At 42.2% G+C, this 10,241-nt stretch overlaps 1 long non-coding RNA gene across 2 annotated transcripts in view; it reads right to left on the reverse strand.

The window, feature by feature from the left end:
- LOC129150959 (uncharacterized) overlaps nt 1–9,685 on the reverse strand; it is an 83,150-nt gene extending 73,465 nt beyond the window's left edge. For both annotated transcript variants that reach the window (XR_008557751.1, XR_008557749.1), the window contains exon 1: nt 9,600–9,685. This is a non-coding gene — a long non-coding RNA (uncharacterized LOC129150959). The remainder of the gene's footprint in view (nt 1–9,599) is intronic.
- Nucleotides 9,686–10,241: the final 556 nt, after the last annotated feature.

The following is a 10,241-nucleotide window of genomic DNA, read 5'->3' on the forward strand; positions in this document are numbered from 1 at the left end:
TATCAATCATCTGCATTTACTGACAAGCTATTTTGGGGAAAGGGGCATAGGAGCAGATGAATTCACATTCCTTCTTTCAGAGTACTCCAAATCTCATTAGGGACATAATATTCATCCATACAAAATAGACCATGAACCAAAGGCAAAGTTTCCATGTGACCTTATTACCTGGTTGATTAGGCCCCAGTATTTTTCTTTTTATTATTCACTCATACATCCATCCATTCAGTCATTCAATGAACATGAATTGGACACTCATTAAAGGTAAGGCACTTAAATGTGCATTATGTTTTAATAGGAAGCAGATCAAGGACACCACTGGAAAGCCTCCATAGACTCCATAAACTACTGTCAGACATTTCAGAACAAAAGGCTTGACCTGTGTCACTTGCCCCAGGAGGCCCTAATATCCAATGGGCTAAGTCCATTACATTTGGTTTGGGTTAGCAGTTTTCTTCTTCTACTCCCTCACCACATAGCACCTTCTCCTCTCTACCATTCAAATAAAACATATACAGAATTTCTCACCAAGAAACGCATAACACATAATTGGGTAATTCCTGATCTTGTTCCTAGATCTTGTAGTCATTAATAGTTTCTGAGGGGCTAGTGGGAACCTGTATTTTCATTTTGGGGCATTTCTTAATATCAAAATAAGTTCTAGAAATGCTTAGGAGAGAAAGAACAATGTGTGTTAGTTTTTTGATATTTTTTCTTAGCCTGTTATTTTTTACAACCAAAATAAAATGAAGTCTGAGCAAAGTTTATACTGCTTTTTTTCCCAAACGTATTATCATCCGAATAATACATCCTAATATTCCCGTTATAACTGGACATGAAGAAATCAACAATCATACATTATTGCTAACTTCTAGTTGCCTGTAAACTGGTGAGCATGTGTTTTTACTAAACTTTACCCATCAAGATTACCTGCCTTCAAAAAATCACAATTCAATTCATTATAGTGGCCCACTGAAGTTTCTCTTTCCACCATTCATGCGGCAAAGCTAATTATAATCACATATTTGCCATATAGTTTTGCTTTTAGCTTCACCAACTGTAACTATGAAAAGAAATGGGAACTCTTGGCTATTATTTTTTTATCTTAGTGAAGGTCCTACTCAAATCGTGTTTTCCATGTATAGCTCCTCTACTGAATTCTGTTTCTCTGGACCTTTTAACTTATATTCTCTTCTATTATAGGAATTATAATAGCCTGCCTTTTTCTTGAACTAGTAAGTCCCAGCACATTCCAACTTCATAGGTGTAATTTAATTGAAACACGACTTTCCTTGGAATTGAATCTCTTTTAAGGAGTAGAAACATTGGATGGGGTGGAGATGACAGTTTATTCTGGGGTGTAAAATGATTGGTGGTTAACTTGAAAGTTCTATCATCTTTGAACTCTATTTCACAACAACATTTGTCACAGTCCATTGTTTTAGTGGATTTTTGCAGTGCTTATATTCTGTTCTAAAGGTATTTTTCCCTGACCAGGGTCTGGGTTTATGTGTTAGCATGTTACCCCCACCCCCACCCCACATTAATCAAATTGCCTTAGGTATGGTATAGGTGCTTAACAAATGTGGACTGAATGAATGGACTCCTCTATCATTACCTCACTTGCTGTCACAAATTGGGATGTCTAAGGAGGTCAAGCCCTGCCAAGTGAATGAATCAAACTTGAACTATATTTATTTTTCAAATGCAAATTACATGTTCTGGTTGAGAAATTATATTGGGGCATGTGCCTTGTGACTGAAGGGAGGGTGAGGTTCTTTTCAATTTTCAAGAATGCCTCAGTTAACCAGGACATAATGAGCCAGAATCCATAATTAGAATTTGTTTCTAACTTATGGAAAAAGAGACAAATGACAGAAAACTTGTTCATACTGAGGAGTTAATAAAATAAGAGGTCATGAAATTAAATAAAGTCACCTTGGTAAGGAGCAATTTAAGACCAACTTCATCTCTCATATTCATCTGCATTTCCTGCTCTGGACACAAAGGTCACATTTTTAATTTTCATTAATATAAAAAAGTATACTTGAGCAAGTTATTTATGCCTGAAATGTTTGAAAACCAGATAACATCTTGCAGGTCTCTAGATATGTAAACTACAATATTCTTTTTAAAAAATATATTTTATTGATTTTTTTACAGAGAGGAAGGGAGAGGGATAGAGAGTTTGAAACATCGATGAGAGAGAAACATCGATCAGCTGCCTCCTGGACACCCCGTACTGGGGATCTGCCCACAACCAAGGTACATGCCTTTGACCAGAATTGAACCTAGGACCCCTCAGTCCACAGGCCGACACTCTATCCACTGAGCCAAACTGGTTAAGGCTAAACTACAATATTCTTGAGAGCTTGTTTGGAGGTTCTAACAGGGGAGCGCAGCTACTCGTATACCCTTGACCGAAGACCGGTCCTCTCCTCTGGGGGGAAGGTCGTCCTCTTCGACCGAGCACGCAGCTTCGGGAGGGACGCACATGGATCGGTGAGGGAGGAGGGGGACACCCGCCTAGCCAGCCAGATCAGCCAAATCAACCCTGGGGATCAATGGGGTGACAGATGTCGCAGCCAGATCGCCCTCACATCCTACAATATTCTTAATAGGAGCTCCAAGACCTTAGGAAAAACAGAACAATTAACAAAATATTACTTAATGAATAAAAGCATGAATCCAGGTGTGAGCAGCAGAAGAGGTTCTTTGCCATGTACTAATGCTCCTGCCCTTGGACTAGAAGTGAGGGACTTGTTGACAACCTTTCCACCTTTTTAGGAAGACTGGAGAAGTAATTACAGTGGACCCTTAAACAATATGGGTTTGAACTGCGAGGGTCCACTTATACTTGAATTTTTCCCCAATAAAAATAATTGGCCCTTTGGTCCTTGCTTGTGCAAATTTAATCAACCAAGGGTCAAAAACAGTATTATCACAATCAGCCTGAGACAGTTTGTCTCAGTGAATAGAGTGTCAGCCTGCAGACCAAACTATTCCATGTTCTATTCCAGTCAAGCACTTGTACCTGGGTTGCAGTCTCCTCCCTGACCCAGGCCCTGGTCAGGGCTTGTGCAGGAGGCAACCAATCAATGTGTTTCTCTCACGTTGATACTTTGCTCTGTCTTTCCCTCTCTCTTCCACTCGCTCTAAAAACCAATGGAAAAATATACTCTGGTGAGGATTAAAAAACAAAAAAGCAAAACAAAACAAAAACAAACCAATAACACAGTATTATCACAATCACAACCATGGATTTCCAACCTCATATCCAAAATATTGTTTTCAATAAGCCATTGGTTGAGTCCACAGATTTGAAGATCAACTATAGATTCAAAAGTTATATGTAGATTTTTGACTGTTGGTGGTTCAGTGCCCTTAACTCTCCCCTCCCCCTTGTTCAAGTGTCAGTTCTACTGCTCTTCTCTGTTTCTTCTTGTTGGCCCCTCTCCATGGAAGGAGTTGCCAGCAATTAGATTGGTAAGAGACATGTGCTTGCTGGGACTTGTTGACAGTAACATACATGTTGTACCTTGACTCTCCATTGGTCATCAGGGTAGTGGTCTTTCATATGTTTTCTTCTCCCTTTTAAGAGGTTCTCCTCCCCATCTTTAGCCTCCCCATTCCTAATTCATAGATAAAGAGGTATATGAATTCCTGTGAACTTATTTGACCCCATTAATTGTTAATGGAATATGATGCCCTATTTGGGTCCTCAAACCATAGTCACTTCTTTCAACACAATTTACTAGGAACTGTTTATTAATTACTATTTCCAAATGATTAATAAAACTTAAGTTTTTAGTTCTTGTTTTGGCTAATGATTCTTGTGTCTATTCTCTTCATACATTAGAAGTTGGGAAAGGAAGTAGTGTGTAATTGCCACCTCCAATTTCTAACCTTCAGATATAGTCAAATCTGAATTAATTATTATCTTAACTATTTTTTGTACTAGGCTTCTAAAGAGGTGCTTCTTTAAGAAAAACTAAAAGAGTTTGTTTTTAAATTTCAGAATTAGTCCATATTTATTTTAATTTCTCATCTTTCTGAGCTGAGGTCATGGAGGAGTTTTGGTGGTTCGATGGTAAAAGAGAAGAAAATTCTATACTTACCTTAAAAAGTAAGAGAGTAAATTCGTAAAGTGCAATAGAACATCTGAATAGTGTTGAGGGTCTAAATGAAGTGTGTGGTTTTATATTTAGATTTAAGAAGTTGATATGGAATAGTACTCAGTATTAAAAAAAGGACATTTTACCCTTTGTGACAGCATGGATGGACCTGGAGAGCATTATGCTAAGTAAGCAAGCCAGTCAAAGAAATACAAGTACCAACTTATTTCATTCTTATGTGGAACCTAATGAACAAAATACTATCTAATAAAAGAGTAATATGCAAATTGACCATACCTCTGCTACACCCACAAGCCACACCCACCAGCCAATCAGGAGCGATTATGCAAATTAACCAAACCAAGATGGCTACAACCACAGAGCAAACAGGAGGTTTGGGTTTCCCCGGCAATGGAGGAAGCCAAGCTTCCTGCACACCCTGGCTGGCCCAGGCCTCTGCTCAAAGCTACAAAGTTTCAATTATAGAAGATAAATAAATCCCAGATACCAGGGCCTCTGCTTGGGTTGCCAGGAGGTGTGGCTGGCCTGCAAACAACCACAGGCCCCTCGCCCAGGCTGCCCCATGCCCCAAGGGAATCCCCACCCTGATCCAGGACACCCTTCAGGGCAAATCAGCTGGCCCCCACCCATGCACTGGGCCTCTATCTATCTAATAAAAAAATAATATGCAAATTACTCTAACACACAAGATGGCTGCCCCCATGTGGACAGAAGATGGCCACCACAAGATGGCCAGCAGGGGAGGGCAGTTGGGAGGAACCAGGTCTGCAAGGGTGGGCAGTTGGAGGTGATCAAACCTGCAGGGGAGGGCAGTTAGGGGTGACCAGGCTGGCAGAGGAGGGAAGTTGGGGGTGACCGGGCCTGCAGGGAAGGGCAGTTGGAGGGGACTCAGGCCTGTAGGGGAGGGAAGTTAGGGGTGACCAGGCCTGCAGGGGAAGGCAGTTAGGGGCAATCAGGCTGGCAGGGGAGCAGTTAGGCATCAATCAGGTTGGCAGGGAAGTGGTTAGGGAATGATCAGGCTGGCAGGCAGAAGCAGTTAGGGGCAATCAGGAAGGCAGGCAGGCGAGCAGTTGGGAGCCAGCAGTCCTGGATTGTGAGAGGGATGTCCAACTGCCCATTTAGGGATCGGGCCTAAACGGGCATTGGGACATTCCTCGAGGGGTCCTAGATTAGAGAGGATGAAGGCTGGGCTGAGGGACACCCCTTCCCCCGCCCCGCCCCCCTGTGCACTGGGCCTCTAGTAAATTAATAAAATAGAAATAGACTCAAAGATAGAGAACGACAGAATGACAGCTATCATGGAGGGGGGGCGGATTGTAGGGATGAATTAAAATGGTGAAGGGGTTAAACAAAAACAAAAACAAAACAAAAACAAAAAACAGCTCATAGACATAGACAATAGATAATAGTATGGTGATTACCGATTGAGAAAGGAGGGTGAGGGCAGTAGAATAGGGTAAGGGGCATAAATGGAGACTTGGGGTAATGAACATACAATACAATATACAGATGATCTAATCTAATAATAGACAAATATGCAAATTGACCGCACCTTCGCTACACCTAAGCCACGCCCACCAGCCAAGCCACACCCACCAACCAATCAGGACGAGTATGCAAATTGCCCCAACAAAGATGGCGGCTAATTTGCATATCAAGACAGTGTCGAAAGAAGCCAAGAGCTGCAAAGGGGAGTAAAGCTTCGAAGAAGCAAGCAAGCCAGGGGGGCGGGGGGAGGAGAAGGGAGGAGTGAAGTCAGGGCCGGGGGTGAAGGGAAACGAAGGCGGGCTGGAGGAGAAGGCGGGGCCGGCGGCAAGGGCGGAGCGGAGGCGGGGCCGGGGCCGAAGGGAAACGCGGGCGGGCTGGAGGAGAAGGCGGGGCCGGCGGCAAGGGCGGAGCGGAGGCGGGGCCGGGGCAGAAGGGAAACGCGGGCGGGCTGGAGGAGAAGGCGGGGCCGGCGGCAAGGGCGGGGCGGAGGCGGGGCCGGGGCAGAAGGGAAACGAAGGCGGGCTGGAGGAGAAGGCGAGGCGGACGGCAAGGGCGGGGCGGGGCGGAGGCGGGCGACAATGGCGGAGCAAAGGGAAATGCGGGCGGGCTGGAGGAGAAGGCGAGGCTGGTGATAAAGGCGGAGCGGAGGCGGGGCCGGGGACGAAGGGAAACGCGGGCGGGCCGGAGGAGAAGGCGGGGCCGGTGACAAGGGCGGGGCGGAGGCGGGGCCGGGGGTGAAGGGAAACGCGGGCGGGCCGGAGGAGAAGGCGAGGCAGGCGGCAAGGGAGGAACGGAGGCGGGGTAGAGTGCAGCAGGAAATCCCATTGCAGGAATTTTCCTGCAACGGGAAAGCTAGTGTATTAATAATTGTCCACCTGAAACCTATTTCTAATCAATATCACCCAAATAAATTCAATAACAAAAGTTAATATGAATCTTGTCACGAATTATATGACACTTTCACCCTTCCTCCTCCTCTTTCTTAAAGCTAAAACCACTCCTCTGCATTCTGCCTCTCTCCTATGCTTATGTATTGTGTGTGTATATATATATTGGCAATGCATACACATGTAGCCTTAACCAAATATTGCTTAGTTTGCCTGGCTTTGAGCTTTAAAACATATTGAATGTGTTCTTCTGTGACTTCATTTGTTCCATATTATATTTATTAGCTACATCCATAGTGTTGCTTGGAGATGTAATTCATTTATTTCCACTTATTGTATAGCTTTTGTTCTGCTATTACAAAAATGTTGTATGGCTGTTCTCATGCATAACTCTTGGTATATGTGTGCAATTTCTCTGAGTTACTCGCCTAAGAATGAAATTGTTTGCTCATAGAGTAGACACAAGTTTAAAGATAATGCCAAGTTGTTTCCCAAATTGGTGGTAGAAATTTATACTCCCTCCAGCAATGGTTTCTAGAACAATTTCAGTTGCTTAGATACAGGCACTAACTGGGCAGAGGGATAGATTTAGCCAGATTGAGGGATTGTTCAATGAATATGATAAAAGGGGGAAGGGAATCAAGATTTTATCAAAGGAGTGATTAAAACAAGCTTCATGGAAATTAAGCTGACTAGAGTATGAAGTTTAAGGATCTGAATGAGAGATGTATGATATAGGAATGATATAAAATCTATGAATTAGAGGTCCTTTCAGTTGTACTGCATAGAGGTAGGTGGTGAGGGTTAGTTGCAGCCTTGGGAAGAGAACCAAAATCTTTAGGAAATTTTAAAAGAGAAGCTTTAGACTTCAGACAAAGGGAGAACAGATTATGTATACTGAATTGGGAAGAAGAAACAAAAACTTCTCTTTGTATCTATCCTGCTACATATTTTTTGTTCTTTATTCAGAAACTGTTCTGAGGAAGTACAAAAACAGTGGAATCTAATGAGTTAAACTTTGCATTCAGATACATTTGAATATATTTGACCAGAGTGAAGGGGTGTCATTAGCAGTATAAACCCATTAAGAATATTTAGTTGAACTACATATGTGAAATAAGAACAACAACATCAAAACAAAAACAGAGAGCATTTAAGTAGCTTGAGGAAAGTCACTCAGCTCACAAATTCAAAAATGAAAGTGCAAAAACTGGGTCCTGGGTCCATCAACTCTAGTACTGAATGTGCTGTAAGGTTTTGTGTCTGGAGTGGTGATTCTTCTGCATTTTTGGCATGGACTTCTTTAGGATTTAAAGGAAACCATGGTCTCTCTCTTGAGAATAAGAGTAGACTTCCATAAGCAATGCAATTGGCACATCATTTCAGGGAGTTCAGAGCCTCTGAAACTCTACTGTTGGGTGCCTCCTGGGCCAAGGACAGAAGCACCACAGAGGGTATTGTGTAAGTTGTATGTCCCAGAGGGAGAGACCAAGACTGGGGAGCAAGGTGGGCACCGAAGTTCTGCTGACCCTCCACTCACCAGGCTGGATGCTGGTAAACAACAGTATTCAAAGATAGAGAAAGGTGCTTTTTCCTAATTTATCTGCCCACAAAAATATACTTTCTTATAATTCCCAAAAAGATGTGTTAGGGACCAAACCCAGGTTAGATCTCTTATTATAAATAGTCTCAGTGATTGATTTAATCATTCTATATTTTAACTTCTTTTTCAATAGGTTTGGCCATTAGATTATTTGAAAATTAACATATATAAGCAGCCTCCTGTCCACTGTATCATTCCCCTTGGCTGTGTTTGCTAGTACCTGAAGGGCATGGATGATACTTGCATCTTCCCCAGCACACAGCAATGTTATTGTACACTAAGGTACTCAAACAATATTTGATGCTTGTTTGATTACTGATTGGTAGATGAAGTAAATCTAAAATAAGTTTTAAATACAACTGATTGCTTAACAGAGTCTCAAAGTATCAATGTTTTGCATTTTATTTAAAAACTCCTTTGTAGGTGAGGTAGACACAGCCCTAGGCTGAATAGAAGGAACTATACCCAGCTCCTCTGTTGCATCTGACCCATTCTTGCTGCTGGGGTGAGGAGGAGCAGGGATTAGAAAAGAGTAATTTGGAAACTAGAAAGGATTGTGACCAGCAAGTAGTGCATATGAGATTATGCCATTGAAGAGAACCAGAAAGGTCGAATTCCATTTCCACCAGACACTTAAATACACTCTTAAAAGGGGAGTTTTCTCTAAATTGAAAGTGATGGAAGCAGAATCGGAGATATTCAGGGAGATAAATGAGTGGGAGAGATTTATTGATGAGGCATGTGTAGAACTAAATGTGGAAGTTAAAACAGCAGAAAATGAGGTCCAGGAGAGGAAATTGAGGGAAGAGGCAGCATGTGTCAGGGGAGTAGGAGCTGTGGGGAACATAAAGTAAAGGCAGAACTGTGGTAAGAGTCCTAGCATGGAGGGTGAGTTAGAAGCTGAGGAATTTAAAAAAAAATCTCCTGGCATAGGAACGTGTATCTGGATCTTGACATCAGGAATGAGATATGGATCTCATAAATTACCCCTGAGGAAATATAAACCTATGTAAGCCTTTATCACATTTTTGTCAACTCTAATTTCTAAATATTTATGTGTCTAATGAGTGCTCAAATAAATGAGTAGGTACAAGAAAGTTTTCTCTGTAGGTCATGTGGAAATGAGCCTCAGGGTGCAGACTTAACTGAAAGACTTGTTCCGTGCTCATTCTCAGAGAGTTAAAACAAGTCTGAGATTGTAACAACAATGAGAGAGGGAGATCAATTACATAAGAATATACTCTAACCCATTTGCATTTTACAATTTAGTTTTTATTCAAAACATCTTTGGGTCCATTGGCTCAGTGGAACTCATACCTAGTGAGGGCAGTGGGGCCTGGAGGGTTGGAACATAGAGGAACATGTGGACCAAACTCTGCATCAGATGGGTGCATGGCCCACTCTACTGCATAATTTTTGTTTCAATGATCTATTTCTGTGTAATAAGTCATTCGAAAGTTCATGACTTAGAAAATATGAACTCACCTATGTGGTTGCAATCAGGTGAGATCTAGGATAGTAGGCAGGTACAAGATGACTCCTCTCACATTTCTGGGGCTTTGTCAACAGGCTTTTATTTCCATGAGTCTCTTACTATTCAGTGATTCAGGGTTGGCCTTTTCACAGGGAGGCAGCATCACTCCAAGAGTGGAAGCTGTAGCTGCTTACATCTCAGATTCCAAAACTCACACAATCACATTCTACCGCATTTGATTGGATAAAGAAAGTTCCAGGGCCAGACCAGGGCAAGGGTTGGGTAAATGGACTCTACCTCCAATGGAAAGTGACAAAATACAGTGGTCAGAATTTTCAATCTACCACAACTGTCACCTAAGGTCTGTGACTACTGTTTATGGGCTTTTAAAATATAAATACAGTAACTCCTTGCTTAATGTCATTGATAGGTTCTTGGAACTGTGGTGAAATGATGTATAATGAAACTAATTTTACCAAAACAGTGTTTTGGGTCCTTGGTTGGGAAACTGCATTTGGGAATACAAAAATATTGTTTCTGTCTGTGGTTGTTTGAATCCATGGATGCGAAACCCTTGGATAGAAAGGGTAACTATATTTGTTTGAAAAAATCTAGTACAGTGCTAGCTGGTTTGGATCAGTGGACAGAGAATC

This window comes from Eptesicus fuscus, chromosome 12, assembly GCF_027574615.1.
Source record: "Eptesicus fuscus isolate TK198812 chromosome 12, DD_ASM_mEF_20220401, whole genome shotgun sequence".
Classification (NCBI taxonomy): Eukaryota; Metazoa; Chordata; class Mammalia; order Chiroptera; family Vespertilionidae; genus Eptesicus; species Eptesicus fuscus.